Source organism: Pseudophryne corroboree, chromosome 3, assembly GCF_028390025.1.
Source record: "Pseudophryne corroboree isolate aPseCor3 chromosome 3, aPseCor3.hap2, whole genome shotgun sequence".
Taxonomy (NCBI): domain Eukaryota; kingdom Metazoa; phylum Chordata; class Amphibia; order Anura; family Myobatrachidae; genus Pseudophryne; species Pseudophryne corroboree.
Window position 1 is genome coordinate 152230083 of NC_086446.1, and position 12796 is coordinate 152242878.

Genomic DNA, 12796 nt, shown 5'->3' on the forward strand with positions numbered 1-12796 from the left:
TAGAATACTTTCCTACTAAATTTATAAGACATAAGCATTCAATATTTGAGTAAACAAAGAGAAAATAAAGCTATCTATTGGGTTTCACTAAAAAGTCCATTGGAAGACTTGACTATTGTTGTTAAAAGACATAGGCATTCATATTATAGAGCCACAAACCACACTAGTAAAATAAAAAATGATAACATGGGATTTGAACCAATGACAGTCTTAATTTGATAGTGCAAACCCAACACCTTACTAACTGTGCTAACCACACTGTGCATAGCAGACGCCCAATTTATCAGAGATTTAAGTGAATAAGCTACAGTGTCCAAAGTACTAAACATAATATATTCTATGGGGTGTCATAAGCAAGTCATTTGAATACTTTCCTACTAAATCTATAAGACATATGCATTCAATATTTGAGTAAACAAAGAGAAAATAAAGCTATCTATTGGGTTTCACTAAAAAGTCCATTGGAAGACTTGACTATTGTTGTTAAAAGACATAGGAATTCATATTATAGAGCCACAAACCACACTAGTAAAATAAAAACATGATAACATGGAATTCGAACCAATGACAGTCTTAATTTGATAGTGCAAACCCAACACCTTACTAACTGTGCTAACCAGACTGTGCATAGAAACACCCAATTTATCAGAGATTTAAGTGAATAAGCTACAGTGTCCAAGGTACTAAACATAATATATTCTATGGGGTGTCATAAGCAAGTTATTATAATACTTTCCTACTACATTTATAAGACATATGCATTCAATATTTGAGTAAACAAAGAGAAAATAAAGCTATATATTGGGTTTCACTAAAAAGTCCATTGGATGACTTGACTATTGTTGTTAAAAGACATAGGCATTCATATTATAGAGCCACAAACCACACTAGTAAAATAAAAACATGATAACAAGGGATTCGAACAAATGACAGTCTTAATTTGATAGTGCAAACCCATCACCTTACTAACTGTGCTAACCAGACTGTGCATACCAGACTCATAATTTATCAGAGATTTCAGTGAATAAGCTACAGTGTCTAAGGTACTAAACATAATATATTCTATGGGGTGTCATAAGCAAGTTATTAGAATACTTTCCTACTAAATTTATAAGACATATGCATTCAATATTTGAGTAAACAAAGAGAAAATAAAGCTATATATTGGGTTTCACTAAAAAGTCCATTGGAAGACTTGATTATTGTTGTTAAAAGACATAGGCATTCATATTATAGAGCCACAAACCACACTAGTAAAATAAAAACATGATAACAAGGGATTCGAACAAATGACAGTCTTAATTTGATAGTGCAAACCCAACACCTTACTAACTGTGCTAACCAGACTGTGCATAGAAACACACAATTTATCAGAGATTTAAGTGAATAAGCTACAGTGTCCAAGGTACTAAACATAATATATTCTATGGGGTGTCATAAGCAAGTCATTAGAATACTTTCCTACTAAATTTATAAGACATATGCATTCAATATTTGAGTAAACAAAGAGAAAATAAAGCTATCTATTGGGTTTCACTAAAAAGTCCATTGGAAGACTTGACTATTGTTGTTAAAAGACATAGGCATTCATATTATAGAGCCACAAACCACACTAGTAAAATAAAAAATGATAACATGGGATTTGAACCAATGACAGTCTTAATTTGATAGTGCAAACCCAACACCTTACTAACTGTGCTAACCACACTGTGCATAGCAGACGCCCAATTTATCAGAGATTTAAGTGAATAAGCTACAGTGTCCAAAGTACTAAACATAATATATTCTATGGGGTGTCATAAGCAAGTCATTTGAATACTTTCCTACTAAATCTATAAGACATATGCATTCAATATTTGAGTAAACAAAGAGAAAATAAAGCTATCTATTGGGTTTCACTAAAAAGTCCATTGGAAGACTTGACTATTGTTGTTAAAAGACATAGGAATTCATATTATAGAGCCACAAACCACACTAGTAAAATAAAAACATGATAACATGGAATTCGAACCAATGACAGTCTTAATTTGATAGTGCAAACCCAACACCTTACTAACTGTGCTAACCAGACTGTGCATAGAAACACCCAATTTATCAGAGATTTAAGTGAATAAGCTACAGTGTCCAAGGTACTAAACATAATATATTCTATGGGGTGTCATAAGCAAGTTATTATAATACTTTCCTACTACATTTATAAGACATATGCATTCAATATTTGAGTAAACAAAGAGAAAATAAAGCTATATATTGGGTTTCACTAAAAAGTCCATTGGATGACTTGACTATTGTTGTTAAAAGACATAGGCATTCATATTATAGAGCCACAAACCACACTAGTAAAATAAAAACATGACAACAAGGGATTCGAACAAATGACAGTCTTAATTTGATAGTGCAAACCCATCACCTTACTAACTGTGCTAACCAGACTGTGCATACCAGACTCATAATTTATCAGAGATTTCAGTGAATAAGCTACAGTGTCTAAGGTACTAAACATAATATATTCTATGGGGTGTCATAAGCAAGTTATTAGAATACTTTCCTACTAAATTTATAAGACATATGCATTCAATATTTGAGTAAACAAAGAGAAAATAAAGCTATATATTGGGTTTCACTAAAAAGTCCATTGGAAGACTTGATTATTGTTGTTAAAAGACATAGGCATTCATATTATAGAGCCACAAACCACACTAGTAAAATAAAAACATGATAACAAGGGATTCGAACAAATGACAGTCTTAATTTGATAGTGCAAACCCAACACCTTACTAACTGTGCAAACCAGACTGTGCATAGAAACACACAATTTATCAGAGATTTAAGTGAATAAGCTACAGTGTCCAAGGTACTAAACATAATATATTCTATGGGGTGTCATAAGCAAGTCATTAGAATACTTTCCTACTAAATTTATAAGACATATGCATTCAATATTTGAGTAAACAAAGAGAAAATAAAGCTATCTATTGGGTTTCACTAAAAAGTCCATTGGAAGACTTGACTATTGTTGTTAAAAGACATAGGCATTCATATTATAGAGCCACAAACCACACTAGTAAAATAAAAAAATGATAACATGGGATTCAAACCAATGACAGTCTTAATTTGATAGTGCAAACCCAACACGTTACTAACTGTGCTAACCAGACTGTGCATACCAGACTCATTATTTATCAGAGATTTAAGTGAATAAGCTACAGTGTCTAAGGTACTAAACATAATATATTCTATGGGGTGTCATAAGCAAGTCATTAGAATACTTTCCTACTAAATTTATAAGACATATGCATTCAATATTTGAGTAAACAAAGAGAAAATAAAGCTATCTATTGGGTTTCACTAAAAAGTCCATTGGAAGACTTGACTATTGTTGTTAAAAGACATAGGCATTCATATTATAGAGCCACAAACCACACTAGTAAAATAAAAAAATGATAACATGGGATTCAAACCAATGACAGTCTTAATTTGATAGTGCAAACCCAACACGTTACTAACTGTGCTAACCAGACTGTGCATACCAGACTCATTATTTATCAGAGATTTAAGTGAATAAGCTACAGTGTCTAAGGTACTAAACATAATATATTCTATGGGGTGTCATAAGCAAGTTATTATAATACTTTCCTACTACATTTATAAGACATATGCATTCAATATTTGAGTAAACAAAGAGAAAATAAAGCTATATATTGGGTTTCACTAAAAAGTCCATTGGAATACTTGACTATTGTTGTTAAAAGACATAGGCATTCATATTATAGAGCCACAAACCACACTAGTAAAATAAAAACATGATAACAAGGGATTCGAACAAATGACAGTCTTAATTTGATAGTGCAAACCCAACACCTTACTAACTGTGCTAACCAGACTGTGCATAGAAACCCACAATTTATCAGAGATTTAAGTGAATAAGCTACAGTGTCCAAGGTACTAAACATAATATATTCTATGGGGTTTCATAAGCAAGTCATTAGAATACTTTCCTACTAAATTTATAAGACATAAGCATTCAATATTTGAGTAAACAAAGAGAAAATAAAGCTATCTATTGGGTTTCACTAAAAAGTCCATTGGAAGACTTGACTATTGTTGTTAAAAGACATAGGCATTCATATTATAGAGCCACAAACCACACTAGTAAAATAAAAAATGATAACATGGGATTTGAACCAATGACAGTCTTAATTTGATAGTGCAAACCCAACACCTTACTAACTGTGCTAACCACACTGTGCATAGCAGACGCCCAATTTATCAGAGATTTAAGTGAATAAGCTACAGTGTCCAAAGTACTAAACATAATATATTCTATGGGGTGTCATAAGCAAGTCATTTGAATACTTTCCTACTAAATCTATAAGACATATGCATTCAATATTTGAGTAAACAAAGAGAAAATAAAGCTATCTATTGGGTTTCACTAAAAAGTCCATTGGAAGACTTGACTATTGTTGTTAAAAGACATAGGAATTCATATTATAGAGCCACAAACCACACTAGTAAAATAAAAACATGATAACATGGAATTCGAACCAATGACAGTCTTAATTTGATAGTGCAAACCCAACACCTTACTAACTGTGCTAACCAGACTGTGCATAGAAACACCCAATTTATCAGAGATTTAAGTGAATAAGCTACAGTGTCCAAGGTACTAAACATAATATATTCTATGGGGTGTCATAAGCAAGTTATTATAATACTTTCCTACTACATTTATAAGACATATGCATTCAATATTTGAGTAAACAAAGAGAAAATAAAGCTATATATTGGGTTTCACTAAAAAGTCCATTGGATGACTTGACTATTGTTGTTAAAAGACATAGGCATTCATATTATAGAGCCACAAACCACACTAGTAAAATAAAAACATGATAACAAGGGATTCGAACAAATGACAGTCTTAATTTGATAGTGCAAACCCAACACCTTACTAACTGTGCTAACCAGACTGTGCATACCAGACTCATAATTTATCAGAGATTTCAGTGAATAAGCTACAGTGTCTAAGGTACTAAACATAATATATTCTATGGGGTGTCATAAGCAAGTTATTAGAATACTTTCCTACTAAATTTATAAGACATATGCATTCAATATTTGAGTAAACAAAGAGAAAATAAAGCTATATATTGGGTTTCACTAAAAAGTCCATTGGAAGACTTGATTATTGTTGTTAAAAGACATAGGCATTCATATTATAGAGCCACAAACCACACTAGTAAAATAAAAACATGATAACAAGGGATTCGAACAAATGACAGTCTTAATTTGATAGTGCAAACCCAACACCTTACTAACTGTGCTAACCAGACTGTGCATAGAAACACACAATTTATCAGAGATTTAAGTGAATAAGCTACAGTGTCCAAGGTACTAAACATAATATATTCTATGGGGTGTCATAAGCAAGTCATTAGAATACTTTCCTACTAAATTTATAAGACATATGCATTCAATATTTGAGTAAACAAAGAGAAAATAAAGCTATCTATTGGGTTTCACTAAAAAGTCCATTGGAAGACTTGACTATTGTTGTTAAAAGACATAGGCATTCATATTATAGAGCCACAAACCACACTAGTAAAATAAAAAAATGATAACATGGGATTCAAACCAATGACAGTCTTAATTTGATAGTGCAAACCCAACACGTTACTAACTGTGCTAACCAGACTGTGCATACCAGACTCATTATTTATCAGAGATTTAAGTGAATAAGCTACAGTGTCTAAGGTACTAAACATAATATATTCTATGGGGTGTCATAAGCAAGTCATTAGAATACTTTCCTACTAAATTTATAAGACATATGCATTCAATATTTGAGTAAACAAAGAGAAAATAAAGCTATCTATTGGGTTTCACTAAAAAGTCCATTGGAAGACTTGACTATTGTTGTTAAAAGACATAGGCATTCATATTATAGAGCCACAAACCACACTAGTAAAATAAAAAAATGATAACATGGGATTCAAACCAATGACAGTCTTAATTTGATAGTGCAAACCCAACACGTTACTAACTGTGCTAACCAGACTGTGCATACCAGACTCATTATTTATCAGAGATTTAAGTGAACAAGCTACAGTGTCTAAGGTACTAAACATAATATATTCTATGGGGTGTCATAAGCAAGTCATTAGAATACTTTCCTACTAAATTTATAAGACATATGCATTCAATATTTGAGTAAACAAAGAGAAAATAAAGCTATCTATTGGGTTTCACTAAAAAGTCCATTGGAAGACTTGACTATTGTTGTTAAAAGACATAGGCATTCATATTATAGAGCCATAAACCACACTAGTAAAATAAAAAAATGATAACATGGGATTCAAACCAATGACAGTCTTAATTTGATAGTGCAAACCCAATACCTTACTAACTGTGCTAACCAGACAGTGCATACCAGACTCATAATTTATCAGAGATTTAAGTGAATAAGCTACAGTGTCTAAGGTACTAAACATAATATATTCTATGGGGTGTCATAAGCAAGTTATTATAATACTTTCCTACTACATTTATAAGACATATGCATTCAATATTTGAGTAAACAAAGAGAAAATAAAGCTATATATTGGGTTTCACTAAAAAGTCCATTGGAAGACTTGACTATTGTTGTTAAAAGACATAGGCATTCATATTATAGAGCCACAAACCACACTAGTAAAATAAAAACATGATAACAAGGGATTCGAACAAATTACAGTCTTAATTTGATAGTGCAAACCCAACACCTTACTAACTGTGCTAACCAGACTGTGCATAGAAACCCACAATTTATCAGAGATTTAAGTGAATAAGCTACAGTGTCCAAGGTACTAAACATAATATATTCTATGGGGTTTCATAAGCAAGTCATTAGAATACTTTCCTACTAAATTTATAAGACATAAGCATTCAATATTTGAGTAAACAAAGAGAAAATAAAGCTATCTATTGGGTTTCACTAAAAAGTCCATTGGAAGACTTGACTATTGTTGTTAAAAGACATAGGCATTCATATTATAGAGCCACAAACCACACTAGTAAAATAAAAAATGATAACATGGGATTCGAACCAATGACAGTCTTAATTTGATAGTGCAAACCCAACACCTTACTAACTGTGCTAACCACACTGTGCATAGCAGATGCCCAATTTATCAGAGATTTAAGTGAATAAGCTACAGTGTCCAAAGTACTAAACATAATATATTCTATGGGGTGTCATAAGCAAGTCATTTGAATACTTTCCTACTAAATCTATAAGACATATGCATTCAATATTTGAGTAAACAAAGAGAAAATAAAGCTATCTATTGGGTTTCACTAAAAAGTCCATTGGAAGACTTGACTATTGTTGTTAAAAGACATAGGCATTCATATTATAGAGCCACAAACCACACTAGTAAAATAAAAACATGATAACATGGAATTCGAACCAATGACAGTCTTAATTTGATAGTGCAAACCCAACACCTTACTAACTGTGCTAACCAGACTGTGCATAGAAACACCCAATTTATCAGAGATTTAAGTGAATAAGCTACAGTGTCCAAGGTACTAAACATAATATATTCTATGGGGTGTCATAAGCAAGTCATTAGAATACTTTCCTACTAAATTTATAAGACATATGCATTCAATATTTGAGTAAACAAAGAGAAAATAAAGCTATCTATTGGGTTTCACTAAAAAGTCCATTGGAAGACTTGACTATTGTTGTTAAAAGACATAGGCATTCATATTATAGAGCCACAAACCACACTAGTAAAATAAAAAAATGATAACATGGGATTCAAACCAATGACAGTCTTAATTTGATAGTGCAAACCCAACACGTTACTAACTGTGCTAACCAGACTGTGCATGCCAGACTCATAACTTATCAGAGATTTAAGTGAATAAGCTACAGTGTCTAAGGTACTAAACATAATATATTCTATGGGGTTTCATAAGCAAGTCATTAGAATACTTTCCTACTAAATTTATAAGACATATGCATTCAATATTTGAGTAAACAAAGAGAAAATAAAGCTATATATTGGGTTTCACTAAAAAGTCCATTGGAAGACTTGACTATTGTTGTTAAAAGACATAGGCATTCATATTATAGAGCCACAAACCACACTAGTAAAATAAAAAAATGATAACATGGGATTCAAACCAATGACAGTCTTAATTTGATAGTGCAAACCCAACACCTTACTAACTGTGCTAACCAGACTGTGCATACCAGACACACAATTTATCAGAGATTTAAGTGAATAAGCTACAGTGTCCAAGGTACTAAACATAATATAATCTATGGGGTGTCATAAGCACGTCAATAGAATACTTTTCTACAAAATTTACAAGACATAAGCATTCAATATTTGAGTAAACAAAGAGAAAATAAAGCTATCTATTGGGTTTCACTAAAAAGTCCATTGGAAGACTTGACTATTGTTGTTAAAAGACATAGGCATTCATATTATAGAGCCACAAACCACAATAGTAAAATAAAAACATGATAACATGGGTTTCGAACCAATGACAGTCTTAATTTGATAGTGCAAACCCAACACCTTACTAACTGTGCTAACCAGACTGTGCATACCAGACTCACAATTTATCAGAGATTTAAGTGAATAAGCTACAGTGTCCAAGGTACTAAACATAATATAATCTATGGGGTGTCATAAGCAAGTCATTAGAATACTTTCCTACTAAATTTACAAGACATAAGCATTCAATATTTGAGTAAACAAAGAGAAAATAAAGCTATCTATTGGGTTTCACTAAAAAGTCCATTGGAAGACTTGACTATTGTTGTTAAAAGACATAGGCATTCATATTATAGAGCCACAAACCACACTAGTAAAATAAAAAAATGATAACATGGGATTCAAACCAATGACAGTCTTAATTTGATAGTGCAAACCCAACACCTTACTAACCGTGCTAACCTGACTGTGCATACCAGACACACAATTTATCAGAAATTTAAGTAAATAAGCTACAGTGTCCAAGGTACTAAACATAATATATTCTATGGGGTGTCATAAGCAAGTCATTAGAATACTTTCCTACTAAATTTATAAGACATATGCATTCAATATTTGAGTAAACAAAGAGAAAATAAAGCTATCTATTGGGTTTCACTAAAAAGTCCATTGGAAGACTTGACTATTGTTGTTAAAAGACATAGGCATTCATATTATAGAGCCACAAACCACACTAGTAAAATAAAAAATGATAACATGGGATTCAAACCAATGACAGTCTTAATTTGATAGTGCAAACCCAACACCTTACTAACTGTGCTAACCAGACTGTGCATACCAGACTCATAATTTATCAGAGATTTAAGTGAATAAGCTACAGTGTCTAAGGTACTAAACATAATATATTCTATGGGGTGTCATAAGCAAGTCATTAGAATACTTTCCTACTAAATTTATAAGACATAAGCATTCAATATTTGAGTAAACAAAGAGAAAATAAAGCTATCTATTGGGTTTCACTAAAAAGTCCATTGGAAGACTTGACTATTGTTGTTAAAAGACATAGGCATTCATATTATAGAGCCACAAACCACACTAGTAAAATAAAAAAATGATAACATGGGATTCAAACCAATGACAGTCTTAATTTGATAGTGCAAACCCAACACCTTACTAACTGTGCTAACCAGACTGTGCACACCAGACTCACAATTTATCAGAGATTTACGTGAATAAGCTACAGTGTCCAAGGTACTAAACATAATATATTCTATGGGGTGTCATAAGCAAGTCATTAGAATACTTTCCTACTAAATTTATAAGACATAAGCATTCAAAATTTGAGTAAACAAAGAGAAAATAAAGCTATCTATTGGGTTTCACTAAAAAGTCCATTGGAAGACTTGACTATTGTTGTTAAAAGACATAGGCATTCATATTATAGAGCCACAAACCACACTAGTAACATAAAAACATGATAACAAAGGAATCGATCCAATGACAGTCTTAATTTGATAGTGCAAACTTAACACCTTACTAACTGTGCTAACCAGACTGTGTATACCAGACACACAATTTATCAGAGATTTAAGTAAATAAGCTACAGTGTCCAAGGTACTAAACATAATATATTCTATGGGGTGTCATAAGCAAGTCATTAGAATACTTTCCTACTAAATTTATAAGACATATGCATTCAATATTTGAGTAAACAAAGAGAAAATAAAGCTATCTATTGGGTTTCACTAAAAAGTCCATTGGAAGACTTGACTATTGTTGTTAAAAGACATAGGCATTCATATTATAGAGCCACAAACCACACTAGTAAAATAAAAACATAAGCATTCAATATTTGAGTAAACAAAGAGAAAATAAAGCTATCTATTGGGTTTCACTAAAAAGTCCATTGGGAGACTTGACTATTGTTGTTAAAATACATAGGCATTCATATTATAGAGCCACAAACCACACTAGTAAAAAAAAAACATGATAACATGGGATTCGAACCAATGACAGTATTAATTTGATAGTGCAAGCCCAACACCTTACGAACTGTGCTAACCAGACTGTGCATACCAGACACACAATTTATCAGAGATTTAAGTGAATAAGCTACAGTGTCCAAGGTACTAAACATAATATAATCTATGGGGTGTCATAAGCAAGTCAGAATACTTTCCTACTAAATTTACAAGACATAAGCATTCAATATTTGAGTAAACAAAGAGAAAATAAAGCTATCTATTGGGTTTCACTAAAAAATCCATTGGGAGACTTGACTATTGTTGTTAAAAGACATAGGCATTCATATTATAGAGCCACAAACCACACTAGTAAAATAAAAACATAAGCATTCAATATTTGAGTAAACAAAGAGAAAATAAAGCTATCTATTGGGTTTCACTAAAAATTCCATTGGGAGACTTGACTATTGTTGTTAAAAGACATATGCATTCATATTATAGAGCCACAAACCACACTTGTAAAATAAAAACATGATAACATGGGATTACAACCAATGACAGTCTTAATTTGATAGTGCAAACCCAATACCTTACTAACTGTGCTAACCAGACTGTGCATACCAGACACACAATTTATCAGAGATTTAAGTGAATAGGCTACAGTGTCCAAGGTACTAAACATAATATAATCTATGGGGTGTCATAAGCACGTCATTAGAATACTTTTCTACAAAATTTACAAGACATAAGCATTCAATATTTGAGTAAACAAAGAGAAAATAAAGCTATCTATTGGGTTTCACTAAAAAATCCATTGGGAGACTTGACTATTGTTGTTAAAAGACATAGGCATTCATATTATAGAGCCACAAACCACACTAGTAAAATAAAAACATAAGCATTCAATATTTGAGTAAACAAAGAGAAAATAAAGCTATCTATTGGGTTTCACTAAAAATTCCATTGGGAGACTTGACTATTGTTGTTAAAAGACATATGCATTCATATTATAGAGCCACAAACCACACTTGTAAAATAAAAACATGATAACATGGGATTAGAACCAATGACAGTCTTAATTTGATAGTGCAAACCCAATACCTTACTAACTGTGCTAACCAGACTGTGCATACCAGACACACAATTTATCAGAGATTTAAGTGAATAAGCTACAGTGTCCAAGGTACTAAACATAATATAATCTATGGGGTGTCATAAGCAAGTCAGAATACTTTCCTACTAAATTTACAAGACATAAGCATTCAATATTTGAGTAAACAAAGAGAAAATAAAGCTATCTATTGGGTTTCACTAAAAAATCCATTGGGAGACTTGACTATTGTTGTTAAAAGACATAGGCATTCATATTATAGAGCCACAAACCACACTAGTAAAATAAAAACATAAGCATTCAATATTTGAGTAAACAAAGAGAAAATAAAGCTATCTATTGGGTTTCACTAAAAATTCCATTGGGAGACTTGACTATTGTTGTTAAAAGACATATGCATTCATATTATAGAGCCACAAACCACATTTGTAAAATAAAAACATGATAACATGGGATTAGAACCAATGACAGTCTTAATTTGATAGTGCAAACCCAACACCTTACTAACTGTGCTAACCAGACTGTGCATACCAGACACACAATTTATCAGAGATTTAAGTGAATAGGCTACAGTGTCCAAGGTACTAAACATAATATAATCTATGGGGTGTCATAAGCACGTCATTAGAATACTTTTCTACAAAATTTACAAGACATAAGCATTCAATATTTGAGTAAACAAAGAGAAAATAAAGCTATCTATTGGGTTTCACTAAAAAGTCCATTGGAAGACTTGACTATTGTTGTTAAAAGACATAGGCATTCATATTATAGAGCCACAAACCACAATAGTAAAATAAAAACATGATAACATGGGTTTCGAACCAATGACAGTCTTAATTTGATAGTGCAAACTCAACACCTTACTAACCGTGCTAACCTGACTGTGCATACCAAACACACAATTTATCAGAGATTTAAGTAAATAAGCTACAGTGTCTAAGGTACTAAACATAATATATTCTATGGGGTGTCATAAGCAAGTCATTAGAATACTTTCCTACTAAATTTATAAGACATATGCATTCAATATTTGAGTAAACAAAGAGAAAATAAAGCTATCTATTGGGTTTCACTAAAAAGTCCATTGGAAGACTTGACTATTGTTGTTAAAAGACATAGGCATTCATATTATAGAGCCACAAACCACACTAGTAAAATAAAAAAATGATAACATGGGATTCAAACCAATGACAGTCTTAATTTGATAGTGCAAACCCAACACCTTA